At 40.6% G+C, this 25,624-nt stretch overlaps 26 non-coding genes across 26 annotated transcripts; all 26 read left to right on the top strand.

Moving 5' to 3' along the window:
- Window positions 1-40: 40 nt before the first annotated feature.
- On the top strand, window positions 41-114 carry trnat-agu. Its single transcript has one exon. It is a non-coding gene; the product is annotated as a tRNA-Thr (tRNA).
- Window positions 115-1,415: 1,301 nt separating this feature from the next.
- On the top strand, window positions 1,416-1,489 carry trnat-agu. Its single transcript has one exon. It is a non-coding gene; the product is annotated as a tRNA-Thr (tRNA).
- Window positions 1,490-2,791: 1,302 nt separating this feature from the next.
- On the top strand, window positions 2,792-2,865 carry trnat-agu. Its single transcript has one exon. It is a non-coding gene; the product is annotated as a tRNA-Thr (tRNA).
- A 284-nt stretch (window positions 2,866-3,149) lies between these two features.
- trnah-gug lies at window positions 3,150-3,221 on the top strand. The gene has a single exon. It is a non-coding gene; the product is annotated as a tRNA-His (tRNA).
- A 946-nt stretch (window positions 3,222-4,167) lies between these two features.
- trnat-agu lies at window positions 4,168-4,241 on the top strand. The gene has a single exon. It is a non-coding gene; the product is annotated as a tRNA-Thr (tRNA).
- A 284-nt stretch (window positions 4,242-4,525) lies between these two features.
- trnah-gug lies at window positions 4,526-4,597 on the top strand. The gene has a single exon. It is a non-coding gene; the product is annotated as a tRNA-His (tRNA).
- Window positions 4,598-5,543: 946 nt separating this feature from the next.
- Window positions 5,544-5,617, top strand: trnat-agu. The gene has a single exon. It is a non-coding gene; the product is annotated as a tRNA-Thr (tRNA).
- Window positions 5,618-6,919: 1,302 nt separating this feature from the next.
- On the top strand, window positions 6,920-6,993 carry trnat-agu. Its single transcript has one exon. It is a non-coding gene; the product is annotated as a tRNA-Thr (tRNA).
- Window positions 6,994-7,277: 284 nt separating this feature from the next.
- trnah-gug lies at window positions 7,278-7,349 on the top strand. Its single transcript has one exon. It is a non-coding gene; the product is annotated as a tRNA-His (tRNA).
- A 946-nt stretch (window positions 7,350-8,295) lies between these two features.
- Window positions 8,296-8,369, top strand: trnat-agu. The gene has a single exon. It is a non-coding gene; the product is annotated as a tRNA-Thr (tRNA).
- Window positions 8,370-8,653: 284 nt separating this feature from the next.
- On the top strand, window positions 8,654-8,725 carry trnah-gug. Its single transcript has one exon. It is a non-coding gene; the product is annotated as a tRNA-His (tRNA).
- A 945-nt stretch (window positions 8,726-9,670) lies between these two features.
- trnat-agu lies at window positions 9,671-9,744 on the top strand. The gene has a single exon. It is a non-coding gene; the product is annotated as a tRNA-Thr (tRNA).
- A 1,301-nt stretch (window positions 9,745-11,045) lies between these two features.
- Window positions 11,046-11,119, top strand: trnat-agu. Its single transcript has one exon. It is a non-coding gene; the product is annotated as a tRNA-Thr (tRNA).
- Window positions 11,120-11,403: 284 nt separating this feature from the next.
- Window positions 11,404-11,475, top strand: trnah-gug. The gene has a single exon. It is a non-coding gene; the product is annotated as a tRNA-His (tRNA).
- Window positions 11,476-12,421: 946 nt separating this feature from the next.
- On the top strand, window positions 12,422-12,495 carry trnat-agu. Its single transcript has one exon. It is a non-coding gene; the product is annotated as a tRNA-Thr (tRNA).
- Window positions 12,496-13,797: 1,302 nt separating this feature from the next.
- Window positions 13,798-13,871, top strand: trnat-agu. The gene has a single exon. It is a non-coding gene; the product is annotated as a tRNA-Thr (tRNA).
- Window positions 13,872-15,172: 1,301 nt separating this feature from the next.
- trnat-agu lies at window positions 15,173-15,246 on the top strand. The gene has a single exon. It is a non-coding gene; the product is annotated as a tRNA-Thr (tRNA).
- A 1,302-nt stretch (window positions 15,247-16,548) lies between these two features.
- Window positions 16,549-16,622, top strand: trnat-agu. Its single transcript has one exon. It is a non-coding gene; the product is annotated as a tRNA-Thr (tRNA).
- Window positions 16,623-17,924: 1,302 nt separating this feature from the next.
- On the top strand, window positions 17,925-17,998 carry trnat-agu. Its single transcript has one exon. It is a non-coding gene; the product is annotated as a tRNA-Thr (tRNA).
- Window positions 17,999-19,299: 1,301 nt separating this feature from the next.
- Window positions 19,300-19,373, top strand: trnat-agu. Its single transcript has one exon. It is a non-coding gene; the product is annotated as a tRNA-Thr (tRNA).
- Window positions 19,374-20,675: 1,302 nt separating this feature from the next.
- trnat-agu lies at window positions 20,676-20,749 on the top strand. The gene has a single exon. It is a non-coding gene; the product is annotated as a tRNA-Thr (tRNA).
- A 1,302-nt stretch (window positions 20,750-22,051) lies between these two features.
- trnat-agu lies at window positions 22,052-22,125 on the top strand. The gene has a single exon. It is a non-coding gene; the product is annotated as a tRNA-Thr (tRNA).
- A 284-nt stretch (window positions 22,126-22,409) lies between these two features.
- Window positions 22,410-22,481, top strand: trnah-gug. The gene has a single exon. It is a non-coding gene; the product is annotated as a tRNA-His (tRNA).
- A 946-nt stretch (window positions 22,482-23,427) lies between these two features.
- Window positions 23,428-23,501, top strand: trnat-agu. Its single transcript has one exon. It is a non-coding gene; the product is annotated as a tRNA-Thr (tRNA).
- Window positions 23,502-24,803: 1,302 nt separating this feature from the next.
- Window positions 24,804-24,877, top strand: trnat-agu. Its single transcript has one exon. It is a non-coding gene; the product is annotated as a tRNA-Thr (tRNA).
- A 284-nt stretch (window positions 24,878-25,161) lies between these two features.
- Window positions 25,162-25,233, top strand: trnah-gug. Its single transcript has one exon. It is a non-coding gene; the product is annotated as a tRNA-His (tRNA).
- Window positions 25,234-25,624: the final 391 nt, after the last annotated feature.

The following is a 25,624-nucleotide window of genomic DNA, read 5'->3' as shown; positions in this document are numbered from 1 at the left end:
GGTGTGGGTGTTCACATCTGCAACATATATGACTTTTATGGGTGCTGTGGCTTAGTTGGTTAAAGTGCCTGTCTAGTAAACAGGAGATCCTGAGTTCAAATCTCAGCAGTACCTTTTTATTGTTCACATTGGTGGAGAAGGTCAGAGGGGAGGGCACTCAGGTTTTCTCACCAATGGGTTTAGAGAATTAGAGATGACGTGAGGAGGATGCAATTGAGATATTCCAATGTCACGGAAAAAGGGCACTTTTTGAATGAGAAAAAACCTACCGACTGTGTAAAGCTCCATTGTTTCTTCAGTTTATTCATTATCGAGACCAAAATGAAAAGAGTTTAGCCAGCTTGTGCACATCACTTTCACAGTCTATGTAGGCTTTACAAAGCCACCTCTTGAAGCCGGCCGTGATCGTATAGTGGTTAGTACTCTGCGTTGTGGTCGCAGCAACCCCGGTTCGAATCCGGGTCCCGGCACTGCAATGTAATTTTAGAAGGGTTGTTTTTTGAATGAGTTAAGACTTGCTATGCAAGCTAAGAAACTCAGCAACTCTGCCGTTTGACAAAGTTCCCCACCATATTGTAGGTTAATTACTTACACGAAATGATTCATCTGCTGTTTCAGACGTTTTTACAATTTTTAAGCTCCAGAGCCAAATGAGAAATGCAGTGTCCTCGAACGACCAACATTATGAAGAAATAGTGTATGATTCTGAATGTTCACTCATATCTCGCGACCCACCTATGACATGTTAATAACCGCTTTGGGTCCCAAATCATAGTTTAAGAATTCATGTCAGAGGTTCTTGAGTTTATTCATCTCGAGACCCAAATGAAAAATGTACTGTCCTCGAATGATCATAGTTACGAAGAAATAGTATGTGATTACCATTGATTACTGATATCTCGCTACCCACCTCTCACCAGTGTTGCCAACTTAGCAACTTTGTCGCTATATTTAGTGAGTATTCAGAAAAAGACAAGAATCGACAGAAGAAAGTTCAATTGTAGTTCTAAACATACTTAGGGTATTTTTTACTCACTTTTTGTCTCTCCCGAGGCGTTATTCCTCTCTCCTACAGCGTCAATCACAATTACATCCACTTGGCCAATTATGAAAATTATGTGATGACGTCATTTAGCGACTTCTAGCTACTTTTAGGACCAGCAATAGCTACATTCCTTCCTGAGGATTTGGCAACACTGCCTCTCACATGCTCAGGCCCACTTTGCGTCCCAAAACGTAGCTTAAGAAACCCTGTTGCTAGACAATTGAAGGTGTCTGTATCGTTTCCAATATTAGTAAAAGACATCTCTTTTGTGATGTGATTTTGCTAGACAGAGATGTGGGTTAAATTAATGAGACTGGTTTGATTCAAATAGGTGTGGGTGTTCACATCTGCAACATATATGACTTTTATGGGTGCTGTGGCTTAGTTGGTTAAAGTGCCTGTCTAGTAAACAGGAGATCCTGAGTTCAAATCTCAGCAGTACCTTTTTATTGTTCACATTGGTGGAGAAGGTCAGAGGGGAGGGCACTCAGGTTTTCTCACCAATGGGTTTAGAGAATTAGAGATGACGTGAGGAGGATGCAATTGAGATATTCCAATGTCACGGAAAAAGGGCACTTTTTGAATGAGAAAAAACCTACCGACTGTGTAAAGCTCCATTGTTTCTTCAGTTTATTCATTATCGAGACCAAAATGAAAAGAGTTTAGCCAGCTTGTGCACATCACTTTCACAGTCTATGTAGGCTTTACAAAGCCACCTCTTGAAGCCGGCCGTGATCGTATAGTGGTTAGTACTCTGCGTTGTGGTCGCAGCAAACCCGGTTCGAATCCGGGTCACGGCACTGTAATGTAATTTTAGAAGGGTTGTTTTTTGAATGAGTTAAGACTTGCTATGCAAGCTAAGCAACTCAGCAACTCTGCCGTTTGACAAAGTTCCCCACCATATTGTAGGTTAATTACTTACACGAAATCATTCATCTGCTGTTTCAGACGTTTTTACCATTTTTAAGCTCCAGAGCCAAATGAGAAATGCAGTGTCCTCGAACGACCAACATTATGAAGAAATAGTATATGATTCTGAATGTTCACTCATATCTCGCGACCCACCTATGACATGTTAATAACCGCTTTGGGTCCCAAATCATAGTTTAAGAATTCATGTCAGAGGTTCTTGAGTTTATTCATCTCGAGACCCAAATGAAAAATGTACTGTCCTCGAATGATCATAGTTACGAAGAAATAGTATGTGATTACCATTGATTACTGATATCTCGCTACCCACCTCTCACCAGTGTTGCCAACTTAGCGACTTTGTCGCTATATTTAGTGAGTATTCAGAAAAAAGACAAGAATCGACAGAAGAAAGTTCAATTGTAGTTCTAAACATACTTAGGGTGTTTTTTACTCACTTTTTGTCTCTCCCGAGGCGTTATTCCTCTCTCCTACAGCGTCAATCACAATTACATCCACTTGGCCAATTATGAAAATTATGTGATGACGTCATTTAGCGACTTCTAGCTACTTTTAGGACCAGCAATAGCTACTTTCCTTCCTGAGGATTTGGCAACACTGCCTCTCACATGCTCAGGCCCACTTTGCGTCCCAAAACGTAGCTTAAGAAACCCTGTTGCTAGACAATTGAAGGTGTCTGTATCGTTTCCAATATTAGTAAAAGACATCTCTTTTGTGATGTGATTTTGCTAGACAGAGATGTGGGTTAAATTAATGAGACTGGTTTGATTCAAATAGGTGTGGGTGTTCACATCTGCAACATATATGACTTTTATGGGTGCTGTGGCTTAGTTGGTTAAAGTGCCTGTCTAGTAAACAGGAGATCCTGAGTTCAAATCTCAGCAGTACCTTTTTATTGTTCACATTGGTGGAGAAGGTCAGAGGGGAGGGCACTCAGGTTTTCTCACCAATGGGTTTAGAGAATTAGAGATGACGTGAGGAGGATGCAATTGAGATATTCCAATGTCACGGAAAAAGGGCACTTTTTGAATGAGAAAAAACCTACCGACTGTGTAAAGCTCCATTGTTTCTTCAGTTTATTCATTATCGAGACCAAAATGAAAAGAGTTTAGCCAGCTTGTGCACATCACTTTCACAGTCTATGTAGGCTTTACAAAGCCACCTCTTGAAGCCGGCCGTGATCGTATAGTGGTTAGTACTCTGCGTTGTGGTCGCAGCAACCCCGGTTCGAATCCGGGTCACGGCACTGTAATGTAATTTTAGAAGGGTTGTTTTTTGAATTAGTTAAGACTTGCTATGCAAGCTAAGAAACTCAGCAACTCTGCCGTTTGACAAAGTTCCCCACCATATTGTAGGTTAATTACTTACACGAAATCATTCATCTGCTGTTTCAGACGTTTTTACCATTTTTAAGCTCCAGAGCCAAATGAGAAATGCAGTGTCCTCGAACGACCAACATTATGAAGAAATAGTATATGATTCTGAATGTTCACTCATATCTCGCGACCCACCTATGACATGTTAATAACCGCTTTGGGTCCCAAATCATAGTTTAAGAATTCATGTCAGAGGTTCTTGAGTTTATTCATCTCGAGACCCAAATGAAAAATGTACTGTCCTCGAATGATCATAGTTACGAAGAAATAGTATGTGATTACCATTGATTACTGATATCTCGCTACCCACCTCTCACCAGTGTTGCCAACTTAGCGACTTTGTCGGTATATTTAGTGAGTATTCAGAAAAAAGACAAGAATCGACAGAAGAAAGTTCAATTGTAGTTCTAAACATACTTAGGGTGTTTTTTACTCACCTTTTGTCTCTCCCGAGGCGTTATTCCTCTCTCCTACAGCGTCAATCACAATTACATCCACTTGGCCAATTATGAAAATTATGTGATGACGTCATTTAGCGACTTCTAGCTACTTTTAGGACCAGCAATAGCTACTTTCCTTCCTGAGGATTTGGCAACACTGCCTCTCACATGCTCAGGCCCACTTTGCGTCCCAAAACGTAGCTTAAGAAACCCTGTTGCTAGACAATTGAAGGTGTCTGTATCGTTTCCAATATTAGTAAAAGACATCTCTTTTGTGATGTGATTTTGCTAGACAGAGATGTGGGTTAAATTAATGAGACTGGTTTGATTCAAATAGGTGTGGGTGTTCACATCTGCAACATATATGACTTTTATGGGTGCTGTGGCTTAGTTGGTTAAAGTGCCTGTCTAGTAAACAGGAGATCCTGAGTTCAAATCTCAGCAGTACCTTTTTATTGTTCACATTGGTGGAGAAGGTCAGAGGGGAGGGCACTCAGGTTTTCTCACCAATGGGTTTAGAGAATTAGAGATGACGTGAGGAGGATGCAATTGAGATATTCCAATGTCACGGAAAAAGGGCACTTTTTGAATGAGAAAAAACCTACCGACTGTGTAAAGCTCCATTGTTTCTTCAGTTTATTCATTATCGAGACCAAAATGAAAAGAGTTTAGCCAGCTTGTGCACATCACTTTCACAGTCTATGTAGGCTTTACAAAGCCACCTCTTGAAGCCGGCCGTGATCGTATAGTGGTTAGTACTCTGCGTTGTGGTCGCAGCAACCCCGGTTCGAATCCGGGTCACGGCACTGTAATGTAATTTTAGAAGGGTTGTTTTTTGAATTAGTTAAGACTTGCTATGCAAGCTAAGAAACTCAGCAACTCTGCCGTTTGACAAAGTTCCCCACCATATTGTAGGTTAATTACTTACACGAAATCATTCATCTGCTGTTTCAGACGTTTTTACCATTTTTAAGCTCCAGAGCCAAATGAGAAATGCAGTGTCCTCGAACGACCAACATTATGAAGAAATAGTATATGATTCTGAATGTTCACTCATATCTCGCGACCCACCTATGACATGTTAATAACCGCTTTGGGTCCCAAATCATAGTTTAAGAATTCATGTCAGAGGTTCTTGAGTTTATTCATCTCGAGACCCAAATGAAAAATGTACTGTCCTCGAATGATCATAGTTACGAAGAAATAGTATGTGATTACCATTGATTACTGATATCTCGCTACCCACCTCTCACCAGTGTTGCCAACTTAGCGACTTTGTCGGTATATTTAGTGAGTATTCAGAAAAAAGACAAGAATCGACAGAAGAAAGTTCAATTGTAGTTCTAAACATACTTAGGGTGTTTTTTACTCACCTTTTGTCTCTCCCGAGGCGTTATTCCTCTCTCCTACAGCGTCAATCACAATTACATCCACTTGGCCAATTATGAAAATTATGTGATGACGTCATTTAGCGACTTCTAGCTACTTTTAGGACCAGCAATAGCTACTTTCCTTCCTGAGGATTTGGCAACACTGCCTCTCACATGCTCAGGCCCACTTTGCGTCCCAAAACGTAGCTTAAGAAACCCTGTTGCTAGACAATTGAAGGTGTCTGTATCGTTTCCAATATTAGTAAAAGACATCTCTTTTGTGATGTGATTTTGCTAGACAGAGATGTGGGTTAAATTAATGAGACTGGTTTGATTCAAATAGGTGTGGGTGTTCACATCTGCAACATATATGACTTTTATGGGTGCTGTGGCTTAGTTGGTTAAAGTGCCTGTCTAGTAAACAGGAGATCCTGAGTTCAAATCTCAGCAGTACCTTTTTATTGTTCACATTGGTGGAGAAGGTCAGAGGGGAGGGCACTCAGGTTTTCTCACCAATGGGTTTAGAGAATTAGAGATGACGTGAGGAGGATGCAATTGAGATATTCCAATGTCACGGAAAAAGGGCACTTTTTGAATGAGAAAAAACCTACCGACTGTGTAAAGCTCCATTGTTTCTTCAGTTTATTCATTATCGAGACCAAAATGAAAAGAGTTTAGCCAGCTTGTGCACATCACTTTCACAGTCTATGTAGGCTTTACAAAGCCACCTCTTGAAGCCGGCCGTGATCGTATAGTGGTTAGTACTCTGCGTTGTGGTCGCAGCAAACCCGGTTCGAATCCGGGTCACGGCACTGTAATGTAATTTTAGAAGGGTTGTTTTTTGAATGAGTTAAGACTTGCTATGCAAGCTAAGCAAATCAGCAACTCTGCCGTTTGACAAAGTTCCCCACCATATTGTAGGTTAATTACTTACACGAAATCATTCATCTGCTGTTTCAGACGTTTTTACCATTTTTAAGCTCCAGAGCCAAATGAGAAATGCAGTGTCCTCGAACGACCAACATTATGAAGAAATAGTATATGATTCTGAATGTTCACTCATATCTCGCGACCCACCTATGACATGTTAATAACCGCTTTGGGTCCCAAATCATAGTTTAAGAATTCATGTCAGAGGTTCTTGAGTTTATTCATCTCGAGACCCAAATGAAAAATGTACTGTCCTCGAATGATCATAGTTACGAAGAAATAGTATGTGATTACCATTGATTACTGATATCTCGCTACCCACCTCTCACCAGTGTTGCCAACTTAGCGACTTTGTCGCTATATTTAGTGAGTATTCAGAAAAAAGACAAGAATCGACAGAAGAAAGTTCAATTGTAGTTCTAAACATACTTAGGGTGTTTTTTACTCACTTTTTGTCTCTCCCGAGGCGTTATTCCTCTCTCCTACAGCGTCAATCACAATTACATCCACTTGGCCAATTATGAAAATTATGTGATGACGTCATTTAGCGACTTCTAGCTACTTTTAGGACCAGCAATAGCTACTTTCCTTCCTGAGGATTTGGCAACACTGCCTCTCACATGCTCAGGCCCACTTTGCGTCCCAAAACGTAGCTTAAGAAACCCTGTTGCTAGACAATTGAAGGTGTCTGTATCGTTTCCAATATTAGTAAAAGACATCTCTTTTGTGATGTGATTTTGCTAGACAGAGATGTGGGTTAAATTAATGAGACTAGTTTGATTCAAATAGGTGTGGGTGTTCACATCTGCAACATATATGACTTTTATGGGTGCTGTGGCTTAGTTGGTTAAAGTGCCTGTCTAGTAAACAGGAGATCCTGAGTTCAAATCTCAGCAGTACCTTTTTATTGTTCACATTGGTGGAGAAGGTCAGAGGGGAGGGCACTCAGGTTTTCTCACCAATGGGTTTAGAGAATTAGAGATGACGTGAGGAGGATGCAATTGAGATATTCCAATGTCACGGAAAAAGGGCACTTTTTGAATGAGAAAAAACCTACCGACTGTGTAAAGCTCCATTCTTTCTTCAGTTTATTCATTATCGAGACCAAAATGAAAAGAGTTTAGCCAGCTTGTGCACATCACTTTCACAGTCTATGTAGGCTTTACAAAGCCACCTCTTGAAGCCGGCCGTGATCGTATAGTGGTTAGTACTCTGCGTTGTGGTCGCAGCAACCCCGGTTCGAATCCGGGTCACGGCACTGTAATGTAATTTTAGAAGGGTTGTTTTTTGAATTAGTTAAGACTTGCTATGCAAGCTAAGAAACTCAGCAACTCTGCCGTTTGACAAAGTTCCCCACCATATTGTAGGTTAATTACTTACACGAAATCATTCATCTGCTGTTTCAGACGTTTTTACCATTTTTAAGCTCCAGAGCCAAATGAGAAATGCAGTGTCCTCGAACGACCAACATTATGAAGAAATAGTATATGATTCTGAATGTTCACTCATATCTCGCGACCCACCTATGACATGTTAATAACCGCTTTGGGTCCCAAATCATAGTTTAAGAATTCATGTCAGAGGTTCTTGAGTTTATTCATCTCGAGACCCAAATGAAAAATGTACTGTCCTCGAATGATCATAGTTACGAAGAAATAGTATGTGATTACCATTGATTACTGATATCTCGCTACCCACCTCTCACCAGTGTTGCCAACTTAGCGACTTTGTCGCTATATTTAGTGAGTATTCAGAAAAAAGACAAGAATCGACAGAAGAAAGTTCAATTGTAGTTCTAAACATACTTAGGGTGTTTTTTACTCACCTTTTGTCTCTCCCGAGGCGTTATTCCTCTCTCCTACAGCGTCAATCACAATTACATCCACTTGGCCAATTATGAAAATTATGTGATGACGTCATTTAGCGACTTCTAGCTACTTTTAGGACCAGCAATAGCTACTTTCCTTCCTGAGGATTTGGCAACACTGCCTCTCACATGCTCAGGCCCACTTTGCGTCCCAAAACGTAGCTTAAGAAACCCTGTTGCTAGACAATTGAAGGTGTCTGTATCGTTTCCAATATTAGTAAAAGACATCTCTTTTGTGATGTGATTTTGCTAGACAGAGATGTGGGTTAAATTAATGAGACTGGTTTGATTCAAATAGGTGTGGGTGTTCACATCTGCAACATATATGACTTTTATGGGTGCTGTGGCTTAGTTGGTTAAAGTGCCTGTCTAGTAAACAGGAGATCCTGAGTTCAAATCTCAGCAGTACCTTTTTATTGTTCACATTGGTGGAGAAGGTCAGAGGGGAGGGCACTCAGGTTTTCTCACCAATGGGTTTAGAGAATTAGAGATGACGTGAGGAGGATGCAATTGAGATATTCCAATGTCACGGAAAAAGGGCACTTTTTGAATGAGAAAAAACCTACCGACTGTGTAAAGCTCCACTGTTTCTTCAGTTTATTCATTATCGAGACCAAAATGAAAAGAGTTTAGCCAGCTTGTGCACATCACTTTCTCAGCCTATGTAGGCTTTACAAAGCCAGCTCTTGTAGCCGGCCGTGATCGTATAGTGGTTAGTACTCTGCGTTGTGGTTGCAGCAACCCCGGTTCGAATCCGGGTCACGGCACTGCAATGTAATTTTAGAAGGGTTGTTTTTTGAATGAGTTATGACTTACTATGCAAGCTAAGAAACTCAGCAACTCTGCCGTTTAACAAAGTTCCCCACCATATTGTAGGTTAATTACTTACACGAAATGATTCATCTGCTGTTTCAGACGTTTTTACCATTTTTAAGCTCCAGAGCCAAATGAGAAATGCAGTGTCCTCGAACGACCAACATTATGAAGAAATAGTGTATGATTCTGAATGTTCACTCATATCTCGCGACCCACCTATGACATGTTAATAACCGCTTTGGGTCCCAAATCATAGTTTAAGAATTCATGTCAGAGGTTCTTGAGTTTATTCATCTCGAGACCCAAATGAAAAATGTACTGTCCTCGAATGATCATAGTTACGAAGAAATAGTATGTGATTACCATTGATTACTGATATCTCGCTACCCACCTCTCACCAGTGTTGCCAACTTAGCGACTTTGTCGCTATATTTAGTGAGTATTCAGAAAAAGACAAGAATCGACAGAAGAAAGTTCAATTGTAGTTCTAAACATACTTAGGGTATTTTTTACTCACTTTTTGTCTCTCCCGAGGCGTTATTCCTCTCTCCTACAGCGTCAATCACAATTACATCCACTTGGCCAATTATGAAAATTATGTGATGACGTCATTTAGCGACTTCTAGCTACTTTTAGGACCAGCAATAGCTACATTCCTTCCTGAGGATTTGGCAACACTGCCTCTCACATGCTCAGGCCCACTTTGCGTCCCAAAACGTAGCTTAAGAAACCCTGTTGCTAGACAATTGAAGGTGTCTGTATCGTTTCCAATATTAGTAAAAGACATCTCTTTTGTGATGTGATTTTGCTAGACAGAGATGTGGGTTAAATTAATGAGACTGGTTTGATTCAAATAGGTGTGGGTGTTCACATCTGCAACATATATGACTTTTATGGGTGCTGTGGCTTAGTTGGTTAAAGTGCCTGTCTAGTAAACAGGAGATCCTGAGTTCAAATCTCAGCAGTACCTTTTTATTGTTCACATTGGTGGAGAAGGTCAGAGGGGAGGGCACTCAGGTTTTCTCACCAATGGGTTTAGAGAATTAGAGATGACGTGAGGAGGATGCAATTGAGATATTCCAATGTCACGGAAAAAGGGCACTTTTTGAATGAGAAAAAACCTACCGACTGTGTAAAGCTCCATTGTTTCTTCAGTTTATTCATTATCGAGACCAAAATGAAAAGAGTTTAGCCAGCTTGTGCACATCACTTTCACAGTCTATGTAGGCTTTACAAAGCCACCTCTTGAAGCCGGCCGTGATCGTATAGTGGTTAGTACTCTGCGTTGTGGTCGCAGCAACCCCGGTTCGAATCCGGGTCCCGGCACTGCAATGTAATTTTAGAAGGGTTGTTTTTTGAATGAGTTAAGACTTGCTATGCAAGCTAAGAAACTCAGCAACTCTGCCGTTTGACAAAGTTCCCCACCATATTGTAGGTTAATTACTTACACGAAATGATTCATCTGCTGTTTCAGACGTTTTTACAATTTTTAAGCTCCAGAGCCAAATGAGAAATGCAGTGTCCTCGAACGACCAACATTATGAAGAAATAGTGTATGATTCTGAATGTTCACTCATATCTCGCGACCCACCTATGACATGTTAATAACCGCTTTGGGTCCCAAATCATAGTTTAAGAATTCATGTCAGAGGTTCTTGAGTTTATTCATCTCGAGACCCAAATGAAAAATGTACTGTCCTCGAATGATCATAGTTACGAAGAAATAGTATGTGATTACCATTGATTACTGATATCTCGCTACCCACCTCTCACCAGTGTTGCCAACTTAGCGACTTTGTCGCTATATTTAGTGAGTATTCAGAAAAAGACAAGAATCGACAGAAGAAAGTTCAATTGTAGTTCTAAACATACTTAGGGTATTTTTTACTCACTTTTTGTCTCTCCCGAGGCGTTATTCCTCTCTCCTACAGCGTCAATCACAATTACATCCACTTGGCCAATTATGAAAATTATGTGATGACGTCATTTAGCGACTTCTAGCTACTTTTAGGACCAGCAATAGCTACATTCCTTCCTGAGGATTTGGCAACACTGCCTCTCACATGCTCAGGCCCACTTTGCGTCCCAAAACGTAGCTTAAGAAACCCTGTTGCTAGACAATTGAAGGTGTCTGTATCGTTTCCAATATTAGTAAAAGACATCTCTTTTGTGATGTGATTTTGCTAGACAGAGATGTGGGTTAAATTAATGAGACTGGTTTGATTCAAATAGGTGTGGGTGTTCACATCTGCAACATATATGACTTTTATGGGTGCTGTGGCTTAGTTGGTTAAAGTGCCTGTCTAGTAAACAGGAGATCCTGAGTTCAAATCTCAGCAGTACCTTTTTATTGTTCACATTGGTGGAGAAGGTCAGAGGGGAGGGCACTCAGGTTTTCTCACCAATGGGTTTAGAGAATTAGAGATGACGTGAGGAGGATGCAATTGAGATATTCCAATGTCACGGAAAAAGGGCACTTTTTGAATGAGAAAAAACCTACCGACTGTGTAAAGCTCCATTGTTTCTTCAGTTTATTCATTATCGAGACCAAAATGAAAAGAGTTTAGCCAGCTTGTGCACATCACTTTCACAGTCTATGTAGGCTTTACAAAGCCACCTCTTGAAGCCGGCCGTGATCGTATAGTGGTTAGTACTCTGCGTTGTGGTCGCAGCAACCCCGGTTCGATTCCGGGTCACGGCACTGTAATGTAATTTTAGAAGGGTTGTTTTTTGAATGAGTTAAGACTTGCTATGCAAGCTAAGCAACTCAGCAACTCTGCCGTTTGACAAAGTTCCCCACCATATTGTAGGTTAATTACTTACACGAAATCATTCATCTGCTGTTTCAGACGTTTTTACCATTTTTAAGCTCCAGAGCCAAATGAGAAATGCAGTGTCCTCGAACGACCAACATTATGAAGAAATAGTATATGATTCTGAATGTTCACTCATATCTCGCGACCCACCTATGACATGTTAATAACCGCTTTGGGTCCCAAATCATAGTTTAAGAATTCATGTCAGAGGTTCTTGAGTTTATTCATCTCGAGACCCAAATGAAAAATGTACTGTCCTCGAATGATCATAGTTACGAAGAAATAGTATGTGATTACCATTGATTACTGATATCTCGCTACCCACCTCTCACCAGTGTTGCCAACTTAGCGACTTTGTCGCTATATTTAGTGAGTATTCAGAAAAAAGACAAGAATCGACAGAAGAAAGTTCAATTGTAGTTCTAAACATACTTAGGGTGTTTTTTACTCACTTTTTGTCTCTCCCGAGGCGTTATTCCTCTCTCCTAAAGCGTCAATCACAATTACATCCACTTGGCCAATTATGAAAATTATGTGATGACGTCATTTAGCGACTTCTAGCTACTTTTAGGACCAGCAATAGCTACTTTCCTTCCTGAGGATTTGGCAACACTGCCTCTCACATGCTCAGGCCCACTTTGCATCCCAAAACGTAGCTTAAGAAACCCTGTTGCTAGACAATTGAAGGTGTCTGTATCGTTTCCAATATTAGTAAAAGACATCTCTTTTGTGATGTGATTTTGCTAGACAGAGATGTGGGTTAAATTAATGAGACTGGTTTGATTCAAATAGGTGTGGGTGTTCACATCTGCAACATATATGACTTTTATGGGTGCTGTGGCTTAGTTGGTTAAAGTGCCTGTCTAGTAAACAGGAGATCCTGAGTTCAAATCTCAGCAGTACCTTTTTATTGTTCACATTGGTGGAGAAGGTCAGAGGGGAGGGCACTCAGGTTTTCTCACCAATGGGTTTAGAGAATTAGAGATGACGTGAGGAGGATGCAATTGAGATATTCCAATGTCACGGAAAAAGGGCACTTTTTGAATGAGAAAAAACCTACCGACTGTGTAAAGCTCCATTGTTTCTTCAGTTTATTCATTATCGAGACCAAAATGAAAAGAGTTTAGCCAGCTTGTGCACATCACTTTCACAGTCTATGTAGGCTTTACAAAGCCACCTCTTGAAGCCGGCCGTGATCGTATAGTGGTTAGTACTCTGCGTTGTGGTCGCAGCAAACCCGGTTCGATTCCGGGTCACGGCACTGTAATGTAATTTTAGAAGGGTTGTTTTTTGAATGAGTTAAGACTTGCTATGCAAGCTAAGCAACTCAGCAACTCTGCCGTTTGACAAAGTTCCCCACCATATTGTAGGTTAATTACTTACACGAAATCATTCATCTGCTGTTTCAGACGTTTTTACCATTTTTAAGCTCCAGAGCCAAATGAGAAATGCAGTGTCCTCGAACGACCAACATTATGAAGAAATAGTATATGATTCTGAATGTTCACTCATATCTCGCGACCCACCTATGACATGTTAATAACCGCTTTGGGTCCCAAATCATAGTTTAAGAATTCATGTCAGAGGTTCTTGAGTTTATTCATCTCGAGACCCAAATGAAAAATGTACTGTCCTCGAATGATCATAGTTACGAAGAAATAGTATGTGATTACCATTGATTACTGATATCTCGCTACCCACCTCTCACCAGTGTTGCCAACTTAGCGACTTTGTCGCTATATTTAGTGAGTATTCAGAAAAAAGACAAGAATCGACAGAAGAAAGTTCAATTGTAGTTCTAAACATACTTAGGGTGTTTTTTACTCACTTTTTGTCTCTCCCGAGGCGTTATTCCTCTCTCCTAAAGCGTCAATCACAATTACATCCACTTGGCCAATTATGAAAATTATGTGATGACGTCATTTAGCGACTTCTAGCTACTTTTAGGACCAGCAATAGCTACTTTCCTTCCTGAGGATTTGGCAACACTGCCTCTCACATGCTCAGGCCCACTTTGCGTCCCAAAACGTAGCTTAAGAAACCCTGTTGCTAGACAATTGAAGGTGTCTGTATCGTTTCCAATATTAGTAAAAGACATCTCTTTTGTGATGTGATTTTGCTAGACAGAGATGTGGGTTAAATTAATGAGACTGGTTTGATTCAAATAGGTGTGGGTGTTCACATCTGCAACATATATGACTTTTATGGGTGCTGTGGCTTAGTTGGTTAAAGTGCCTGTCTAGTAAACAGGAGATCCTGAGTTCAAATCTCAGCAGTACCTTTTTATTGTTCACATTGGTGGAGAAGGTCAGAGGGGAGGGCACTCAGGTTTTCTCACCAATGGGTTTAGAGAATTAGAGATGACGTGAGGAGGATGCAATTGAGATATTCCAATGTCACGGAAAAAGGGCACTTTTTGAATGAGAAAAAACCTACCGACTGTGTAAAGCTCCATTGTTTCTTCAGTTTATTCATTATCGAGACCAAAATGAAAAGAGTTTAGCCAGCTTGTGCACATCACTTTCACAGTCTATGTAGGCTTTACAAAGCCACCTCTTGAAGCCGGCCGTGATCGTATAGTGGTTAGTTCTCTGCGTTGTGGTCGCAGCAACCCCGGTTCGAATCCGGGTCACGGCACTGCAATGTAATTTTAGAAGGGTTGTTTTTTGAATGAGTTATGACTTACTATGCAAGCTAAGAAACTCAGCAACTCTGCCGTTTGACAAAGTTCCCCACCATATTGTAGGTTAATTACTTACACGAAATGATTCATCTGCTGTTTCAGACGTTTTTACAATTTTTAAGCTCCAGAGCCAAATGAGAAATGCAGTGTCCTCGAACGACCAACATTATGAAGAAATAGTGTATGATTCTGAATGTTCACTCATATCTCGCGACCCACCTATGACATGTTAATAACCGCTTTGGGTCCCAAATCATAGTTTAAGAATTCATGTCAGAGGTTCTTGAGTTTATTCATCTCGAGACCCAAATGAAAAATGTACTGTCCTCGAATGATCATAGTTACGAAGAAATAGTATGTGATTACCATTGATTACTGATATCTCGCTACCCACCTCTCACCAGTGTTGCCAACTTAGCGACTTTGTCGCTATATTTAGTGAGTATTCAGAAAAAGACAAGAATCGACAGAAGAAAGTTCAATTGTAGTTCTAAACATACTTAGGGTATTTTTTACTCACTTTTTGTCTCTCCCGAGGCGTTATTCCTCTCTCCTACAGCGTCAATCACAATTACATCCACTTGGCCAATTATGAAAATTATGTGATGACGTCATTTAGCGACTTCTAGCTACTTTTAGGACCAGCAATAGCTACATTCCTTCCTGAGGATTTGGCAACACTGCCTCTCACATGCTCAGGCCCACTTTGCGTCCCAAAACGTAGCTTAAGAAACCCTGTTGCTAGACAATTGAAGGTGTCTGTATCGTTTCCAATATTAGTAAAAGACATCTCTTTTGTGATGTGATTTTGCTAGACAGAGATGTGGGTTAAATTAATGAGACTGGTTTGATTCAAATAGGTGTGGGTGTTCACATCTGCAACATATATGACTTTTATGGGTGCTGTGGCTTAGTTGGTTAAAGTGCCTGTCTAGTAAACAGGAGATCCTGAGTTCAAATCTCAGCAGTACCTTTTTATTGTTCACATTGGTGGAGAAGGTCAGAGGGGAGGGCACTCAGGTTTTCTCACCAATGGGTTTAGAGAATTAGAGATGACGTGAGGAGGATGCAATTGAGATATTCCAATGTCACGGAAAAAGGGCACTTTTTGAATGAGAAAAAACCTACCGACTGTGTAAAGCTCCATTGTTTCTTCAGTTTATTCATTATCGAGACCAAAATGAAAAGAGTTTAGCCAGCTTGTGCACATCACTTTCACAGTCTATGTAGGCTTTACAAAGCCACCTCTTGAAGCCGGCCGTGATCGTATAGTGGTTAGTACTCTGCGTTGTGGTCGCAGCAAACCCGGTTCGATTCCGGGTCACGGCACTGTAATGTAATTTTAGAAGGGTTGTTTTTTGAATGAGTTAAGACTTGCTATGCAAGCTAAGCAACTCAGCAACTCTGCCGTTTGACAAAGTTCCCCACCATATTGTAGGTTAATTACTTACACGAAATCATTCATCTGCTGTTTCAGACGTTTTTACCATTTTTAAGCTCCAGAGCCAAATGAGAAATGCAGTGTCCTCGAACGACCAACATTATGAAGAAATAGTATATGATTCTGAATGTTCACTCATATCTCGCGACCCACCTATGACATGTTAATAACCGCTTTGGGTCCCAAATCATAGTTTAAGAATTCATGTCAGAGGTTCTTGAGTTTATTCATCTCGAGACCCAAATGAAAAATGTACTGTCCTCGAATGATCATAGTTACGAAGAAATAGTATGTGATTACCATTGATTACTGATATCTCGCTACCCACCTCTCACCAGTGTTGCCAACTTAGCGACTTTGTCGCTATATTTAGTGAGTATTCAGAAAAAAGACAAGAATCGACAGAAGAAAGTTCAATTGTAGTTCTAAACATACTTAGGGTGTTTTTTACTCACTTTTTGTCTCTCCCGAGGCGTTATTCCTCTCTCCTAAAGCGTCAATCACAATTACATCCACTTGGCCAATTATGAAAATTATGTGATGACGTCATTTAGCGACTTCTAGCTACTTTTAGGACCAGCAATAGCTACTTTCCTTCCTGAGGATTTGGCAACACTGCCTCTCACATGCTCAGGCCCACTTTGCATCCCAAAACGTAGCTTAAGAAACCCTGTTGCTAGACAATTGAAGGTGTCTGTATCGTTTCCAATATTAGTAAAAGACATCTCTTTTGTGATGTGATTTTGCTAGACAGAGATGTGGGTTAAATTAATGAGACTGGTTTGATTCAAATAGGTGTGGGTGTTCACATCTGCAACATATATGACTTTTATGGGTGCTGTGGCTTAGTTGGTTAAAGTGCCTGTCTAGTAAACAGGAGATCCTGAGTTCAAATCTCAGCAGTACCTTTTTATTGTTCACATTGGTGGAGAAGGTCAGAGGGGAGGGCACTCAGGTTTTCTCACCAATGGGTTTAGAGAATTAGAGATGACGTGAGGAGGATGCAATTGAGATATTCCAATGTCACGGAAAAAGGGCACTTTTTGAATGAGAAAAAACCTACCGACTGTGTAAAGCTCCATTGTTTCTTCAGTTTATTCATTATCGAGACCAAAATGAAAAGAGTTTAGCCAGCTTGTGCACATCACTTTCACAGTCTATGTAGGCTTTACAAAGCCACCTCTTGAAGCCGGCCGTGATCGTATAGTGGTTAGTACTCTGCGTTGTGGTCGCAGCAAACCCGGTTCGATTCCGGGTCACGGCACTGTAATGTAATTTTAGAAGGGTTGTTTTTTGAATGAGTTAAGACTTGCTATGCAAGCTAAGCAACTCAGCAACTCTGCCGTTTGACAAAGTTCCCCACCATATTGTAGGTTAATTACTTACACGAAATCATTCATCTGCTGTTTCAGACGTTTTTACCATTTTTAAGCTCCAGAGCCAAATGAGAAATGCAGTGTCCTCGAACGACCAACATTATGAAGAAATAGTATATGATTCTGAATGTTCACTCATATCTCGCGACCCACCTATGACATGTTAATAACCGCTTTGGGTCCCAAATCATAGTTTAAGAATTCATGTCAGAGGTTCTTGAGTTTATTCATCTCGAGACCCAAATGAAAAATGTACTGTCCTCGAATGATCATAGTTACGAAGAAATAGTATGTGATTACCATTGATTACTGATATCTCGCTACCCACCTCTCACCAGTGTTGCCAACTTAGCGACTTTGTCGCTATATTTAGTGAGTATTCAGAAAAAAGACAAGAATCGACAGAAGAAAGTTCAATTGTAGTTCTAAACATACTTAGGGTGTTTTTTACTCACTTTTTGTCTCTCCCGAGGCGTTATTCCTCTCTCCTAAAGCGTCAATCACAATTACATCCACTTGGCCAATTATGAAAATTATGTGATGACGTCATTTAGCGACTTCTAGCTACTTTTAGGACCAGCAATAGCTACTTTCCTTCCTGAGGATTTGGCAACACTGCCTCTCACATGCTCAGGCCCACTTTGCGTCCCAAAACGTAGCTTAAGAAACCCTGTTGCTAGACAATTGAAGGTGTCTGTATCGTTTCCAATATTAGTAAAAGACATCTCTTTTGTGATGTGATTTTGCTAGACAGAGATGTGGGTTAAATTAATGAGACTGGTTTGATTCAAATAGGTGTGGGTGTTCACATCTGCAACATATATGACTTTTATGGGTGCTGTGGCTTAGTTGGTTAAAGTGCCTGTCTAGTAAACAGGAGATCCTGAGTTCAAATCTCAGCAGTACCTTTTTATTGTTCACATTGGTGGAGAAGGTCAGAGGGGAGGGCACTCAGGTTTTCTCACCAATGGGTTTAGAGAATTAGAGATGACGTGAGGAGGATGCAATTGAGATATTCCAATGTCACGGAAAAAGGGCACTTTTTGAATGAGAAAAAACCTACCGACTGTGTAAAGCTCCATTGTTTCTTCAGTTTATTCATTATCGAGACCAAAATGAAAAGAGTTTAGCCAGCTTGTGCACATCACTTTCACAGTCTATGTAGGCTTTACAAAGCCACCTCTTGAAGCCGGCCGTGATCGTATAGTGGTTAGTTCTCTGCGTTGTGGTCGCAGCAACCCCGGTTCGAATCCGGGTCCCGGCACTGCAATGTAATTTTAGAAGGGTTGTTTTTTGAATGAGTTAAGACTTGCTATGCAAGCTAAGAAACTCAGCAACTCTGCCGTTTGACAAAGTTCCCCACCATATTGTAGGTTAATTACTTACACGAAATGATTCATCTGCTGTTTCAGACGTTTTTACAATTTTTAAGCTCCAGAGCCAAATGAGAAATGCAGTGTCCTCGAACGACCAACATTATGAAGAAATAGTGTATGATTCTGAATGTTCACTCATATCTCGCGACCCACCTATGACATGTTAATAACCGCTTTGGGTCCCAAATCATAGTTTAAGAATTCATGTCAGAGGTTCTTGAGTTTATTCATCTCGAGACCCAAATGAAAAATGTACTGTCCTCGAATGATCATAGTTACGAAGAAATAGTATGTGATTACCATTGATTACTGATATCTCGCTACCCACCTCTCACCAGTGTTGCCAACTTAGCGACTTTGTCGCTATATTTAGTGAGTATTCAGAAAAAGACAAGAATCGACAGAAGAAAGTTCAATTGTAGTTCTAAACATACTTAGGGTATTTTTTACTCACTTTTTGTCTCTCCCGAGGCGTTATTCCTCTCTCCTACAGCGTCAATCACAATTACATCCACTTGGCCAATTATGAAAATTATGTGATGACGTCATTTAGCGACTTCTAGCTACTTTTAGGACCAGCAATAGCTACATTCCTTCCTGAGGATTTGGCAACACTGCCTCTCACATGCTCAGGCCCACTTTGCGTCCCAAAACGTAGCTTAAGAAACCCTGTTGCTAGACAATTGAAGGTGTCTGTATCGTTTCCAATATTAGTAAAAGACATCTCTTTTGTGATGTGATTTTGCTAGACAGAGATGTGGGTTAAATTAATGAGACTGGTTTGATTCAAATAGGTGTGGGTGTTCACATCTGCAACATATATGACTTTTATGGGTGCTGTGGCTTAGTTGGTTAAAGTGCCTGTCTAGTAAACAGGAGATCCTGAGTTCAAATCTCAGCAGTACCTTTTTATTGTTCACATTGGTGGAGAAGGTCAGAGGGGAGGGCACTCAGGTTTTCTCACCAATGGGTTTAGAGAATTAGAGATGACGTGAGGAGGATGCAATTGAGATATTCCAATGTCACGGAAAAAGGGCACTTTTTGAATGAGAAAAAACCTACCGACTGTGTAAAGCTCCATTGTTTCTTCAGTTTATTCATTATCGAGACCAAAATGAAAAGAGTTTAGCCAGCTTGTGCACATCACTTTCACAGTCTATGTAGGCTTTACAAAGCCACCTCTTGAAGCCGGCCGTGATCGTATAGTGGTTAGTACTCTGCGTTGTGGTCGCAGCAAACCCGGTTCGAATCCGGGTCACGGCACTGTAATGTAATTTTAGAAGGGTTGTTTTTTGAATGAGTTAAGACTTGCTATGCAAGCTAAGCAACTCAGCAACTCTGCCGTTTGACAAAGTTCCCCACCATATTGTAGGTTAATTACTTACACGAAATCATTCATCTGCTGTTTCAGACGTTTTTACCATTTTTAAGCTCCAGAGCCAAATGAGAAATGCATTGTCCTCGAACGACCAACATTATGAAGAAATAGTATATGATTCTGAATGTTCACTCATATCTCGCGACCCACCTATGACATGTTAATAACCGCTTTGGGTCCCAAATCATAGTTTAAGAATTCATGTCAGAGGTTCTTGAGTTTATTCATCTCGAGACCCAAATGAAAAATGTACTGTCCTCGAATGATCATAGTTACGAAGAAATAGTATGTGATTACCATTGATTACTGATATCTCGCTACCCACCTCTCACCAGTGTTGCCAACTTAGCGACTTTGTCGCTATATTTAGTGAGTATTCAGAAAAAAGACAAGAATCGACAGAAGAAAGTTCAATTGTAGTTCTAAACATACTTAGGGTGTTTTTTACTCACTTTCTGTCTCTCCCGAGACGTTATTCCTCTCTCCTACAGCGTCAATCACAATTACATCCACTTGGCCAATTATGAAAATTATGTGATGACGTCATTTAGCGACTTCTAGCTACTTTTAGGACCAGCAATAGCTACTTTCCTTCCTGAGGATTTGGCAACACTGCCTCTCACATGCTCAGGCCCACTTTGCGTCCCAAAACGTAGCTTAAGAAACCCTGTTGCTAGACAATTGAAGGTGTCTGTATCGTTTCCAATATTTGTAAAAGACATCTCTTTTGTGATGTGATTTTGCTAGACAGAGATGTGGGTTAAATTAATGAGACTGGTTTGATTCAAATAGGTGTGGGTGTTCACATCTGCAACATATATGACTTTTATGGGTGCTGTGGCTTAGTTGGTTAAAGTGCCTGTCTAGTAAACAGGAGATCCTGAGTTCAAATCTCAGCAGTACCTTTTTATTGTTCACATTGGTGGAGAAGGTCAGAGGGGAGGGCACTCAGGTTTTCTCACCAATGGGTTTAGAGAATTAGAGATGACGTGAGGAGGATGCAATTGAGATATTCCAATGTCACGGAAAAAGGGCACTTTTTGAATGAGAAAAAACCTACCGACTGTGTAAAGCTCCATTGTTTCTTCAGTTTATTCATTATCGAGACCAAAATGAAAAGAGTTTAGCCAGCTTGTGCACATCACTTTCACAGTCTATGTAGGCTTTACAAAGCCACCTCTTGAAGCCGGCCGTGATCGTATAGTGGTTAGTACTCTGCGTTGTGGTCGCAGCAAACCCGGTTCGAATCCGGGTCACGGCACTGTAATGTAATTTTAGAAGGGTTGTTTTTTGAATGAGTTAAGACTTGCTATGCAAGCTAAGCAACTCAGCAACTCTGCCGTTTGACAAAGTTCCCCACCATATTGTAGGTTAATTACTTACACGAAATCATTCATCTGCTGTTTCAGACGTTTTTACCATTTTTAAGCTCCAGAGCCAAATGAGAAATGCAGTGTCCTCGAACGACCAACATTATGAAGAAATAGTATATGATTCTGAATGTTCACTCATATCTCGCGACCCACCTATGACATGTTAATAACCGCTTTGGGTCCCAAATCATAGTTTAAGAATTCATGTCAGAGGTTCTTGAGTTTATTCATCTCGAGACCCAAATGAAAAATGTACTGTCCTCGAATGATCATAGTTACGAAGAAATAGTATGTGATTACCATTGATTACTGATATCTCGCTACCCACCTCTCACCAGTGTTGCCAACTTAGCGACTTTGTCGCTATATTTAGTGAGTATTCAGAAAAAAGACAAGAATCGACAGAAGAAAGTTCAATTGTAGTTCTAAACATACTTAGGGTGTTTTTTACTCACTTTTTGTCTCTCCCGAGGCGTTATTCCTCTCTCCTACAGCGTCAATCACAATTACATCCACTTGGCCAATTATGAAAATTATGTGATGACGTCATTTAGCGACTTCTAGCTACTTTTAGGACCAGCAATAGCTACTTTCCTTCCTGAGGATTTGGCAACACTGCCTCTCACATGCTCAGGCCCACTTTGCGTCCCAAAACGTAGCTTAAGAAACCCTGTTGCTAGACAATTGAAGGTGTCTGTATCGTTTCCAATATTAGTAAAAGACATCTCTTTTGTGATGTGATTTTGCTAGACAGAGATGTGGGTTAAATTAATGAGACTGGTTTGATTCAAATAGGTGTGGGTGTTCACATCTGCAACATATATGACTTTTATGGGTGCTGTGGCTTAGTTGGTTAAAGTGCCTGTCTAGTAAACAGGAGATCCTGAGTTCAAATCTCAGCAGTACCTTTTTATTGTTCACATTGGTGGAGAAGGTCAGAGGGGAGGGCACTCAGGTTTTCTCACCAATGGGTTTAGAGAATTAGAGATGACGTGAGGAGGATGCAATTGAGATATTCCAATGTCACGGAAAAAGGGCACTTTTTGAATGAGAAAAAACCTACCGACTGTGTAAAGCTCCATTGTTTCTTCAGTTTATTCATTATCGAGACCAAAATGAAAAGAGTTTAGCCAGCTTGTGCACATCACTTTCACAGTCTATGTAGGCTTTACAAAGCCACCTCTTGAAGCCGGCCGTGATCGTATAGTGGTTAGTACTCTGCGTTGTGGTCGCAGCAACCCCGGTTCGAATCCGGGTCACGGCACTGTAATGTAATTTTAGAAGGGTTGTTTTTTGAATGAGTTAAGACTTGCTATGCAAGCTAAGCAACTCAGCAACTCTGCCGTTTGACAAAGTTCCCCACCATATTGTAGGTTAATTACTTACACGAAATCATTCATCTGCTGTTTCAGACGTTTTTACCATTTTTAAGCTCCAGAGCCAAATGAGAAATGCAGTGTCCTCGAACGACCAACATTATGAAGAAATAGTATATGATTCTGAATGTTCACTCATATCTCGCGACCCACCTATGACATGTTAATAACCGCTTTGGGTCCCAAATCATAGTTTAAGAATTCATGTCAGAGGTTCTTGAGTTTATTCATCTCGAGACCCAAATGAAAAATGTACTGTCCTCGAATGATCATAGTTACGAAGAAATAGTATGTGATTACCATTGATTACTGATATCTCGCTACCCACCTCTCACCAGTGTTGCCAACTTAGCGACTTTGTCGCTATATTTAGTGAGTATTCAGAAAAAAGACAAGAATCGACAGAAGAAAGTTCAATTGTAGTTCTAAACATACTTAGGGTGTTTTTTACTCACTTTTTGTCTCTCCCGAGGCGTTATTCCTCTCTCCTACAGCGTCAATCACAATTACATCCACTTGGCCAATTATGAAAATTATGTGATGACGTCATTTAGCGACTTCTAGCTACTTTTAGGACCAGCAATAGCTACTTTCCTTCCTGAGGATTTGGCAACACTGCCTCTCACATGCTCAGGCCCACTTTGCGTCCCAAAACGTAGCTTAAGAAACCCTGTTGCTAGACAATTGAAGGTGTCTGTATCGTTTCCAATATTAGTAAAAGACATCTCTTTTGTGATGTGATTTTGCTAGACAGAGATGTGGGTTAAATTAATGAGACTGGTTTGATTCAAATAGGTGTGGGTGTTCACATCTGCAACATATATGACTTTTATGGGTGCTGTGGCTTAGTTGGTTAAAGTGCCTGTCTAGTAAACAGGAGATCCTGAGTTCAAATCTCAGCAGTACCTTTTTATTGTTCACATTGGTGGAGAAGGTCAGAGGGGAGGGCACTCAGGTTTTCTCACCAATGGGTTTAGAGAATTAGAGATGACGTGAGGAGGATGCAATTGAGATATTCCAATGTCACGGAAAAAGGGCACTTTTTGAATGAGAAAAAACCTACCGACTGTGTAAAGCTCCATTGTTTCTTCAGTTTATTCATTATCGAGACCAAAATGAAAAGAGTTTAGCCAGCTTGTGCACATCACTTTCACAGTCTATGTAGGCTTTACAAAGCCACCTCTTGAAGCCGGCCGTGATCGTATAGTGGTTAGTACTCTGCGTTGTGGTCGCAGCAAACCCGGTTCGAATCCGGGTCACGGCACTGTAATGTAATTTTAGAAGGGTTGTTTTTTGAATGAGTTAAGACTTGCTATGCAAGCTAAGCAACTCAGCAACTCTGCCGTTTGACAAAGTTCCCCACCATATTGTAGGTTAATTACTTACACGAAATCATTCATCTGCTGTTTCAGACGTTTTTACCATTTTTAAGCTCCAGAGCCAAATGAGAAATGCAGTGTCCTCGAACGACCAACATTATGAAGAAATAGTATATGATTCTGAATGTTCACTCATATCTCGCGACCCACCTATGACATGTTAATAACCGCTTTGGGTCCCAAATCATAGTTTAAGAATTCATGTCAGAGGTTCTTGAGTTTATTCATCTCGAGACCCAAATGAAAAATGTACTGTCCTCGAATGATCATAGTTACGAAGAAATAGTATGTGATTACCATTGATTACTGATATCTCGCTACCCACCTCTCACCAGTGTTGCCAACTTAGCGACTTTGTCGCTATATTTAGTGAGTATTCAGAAAAAAGACAAGAATCGACAGAAGAAAGTTCAATTGTAGTTCTAAACATACTTAGGGTGTTTTTTACTCACTTTTTGTCTCTCCCGAGGCGTTATTCCTCTCTCCTACAGCGTCAATCACAATTACATCCACTTGGCCAATTATGAAAATTATGTGATGACGTCATTTAGCGACTTCTAGCTACTTTTAGGACCAGCAATAGCTACTTTCCTTCCTGAGGATTTGGCAACACTGCCTCTCACATGCTCAGGCCCACTTTGCGTCCCAAAACGTAGCTTAAGAAACCCTGTTGCTAGACAATTGAAGGTGTCTGTATCGTTTCCAATATTAGTAAAAGACATCTCTTTTGTGATGTGATTTTGCTAGACAGAGATGTGGGTTAAATTAATGAGACTGGTTTGATTCAAATAGGTGTGGGTGTTCACATCTGCAACATATATGACTTTTATGGGTGCTGTGGCTTAGTTGGTTAAAGTGCCTGTCTAGTAAACAGGAGATCCTGAGTTCAATTCTCAGCAGTACCTTTTTATTGTTCACATTGGTGGAGAAGGTCAGAGGGGAGGGCACTCAGGTTTTCTCACCAATGGGTTTAGAGAATTAGAGATGACGTGAGGAGGATGCAATTGAGATATTCCAATGTCACGGAAAAAGGGCACTTTTTGAATGAGAAAAAACCTACCGACTGTGTAAAGCTCCATTGTTTCTTCAGTTTATTCATTATCGAGACCAAAATGAAAAGAGTTTAGCCAGCTTGTGCACATCACTTTCACAGTCTATGTAGGCTTTACAAAGCCACCTCTTGAAGCCGGCCGTGATCGTATAGTGGTTAGTACTCTGCGTTGTGGTCGCAGCAACCCCGGTTCGAATCCGGGTCACGGCACTGTAATGTAATTTTAGAAGGGTTGTTTTTTGAATGAGTTAAGACTTGCTATGCAAGCTAAGCAACTCAGCAACTCTGCCGTTTGACAAAGTTCCCCACCATATTGTAGGTTAATTACTTACACGAAATCATTCATCTGCTGTTTCAGACGTTTTTACCATTTTTAAGCTCCAGAGCCAAATGAGAAATGCAGTGTCCTCGAACGACCAACATTATGAAGAAATAGTATATGATTCTGAATGTTCACTCATATCTCGCGACCCACCTATGACATGTTAATAACCGCTTTGGGTCCCAAATCATAGTTTAAGAATTCATGTCAGAGGTTCTTGAGTTTATTCATCTCGAGACCCAAATGAAAAATGTACTGTCCTCGAATGATCATAGTTAC

This window comes from Oncorhynchus mykiss, unplaced genomic scaffold, assembly GCF_013265735.2.
Source record: "Oncorhynchus mykiss isolate Arlee unplaced genomic scaffold, USDA_OmykA_1.1 un_scaffold_344, whole genome shotgun sequence".
Taxonomy (NCBI): domain Eukaryota; kingdom Metazoa; phylum Chordata; class Actinopteri; order Salmoniformes; family Salmonidae; genus Oncorhynchus; species Oncorhynchus mykiss.
Note: the sequence above shows the minus strand (reverse complement) of the source record. Positions and strands in the feature narration are given on the sequence as shown.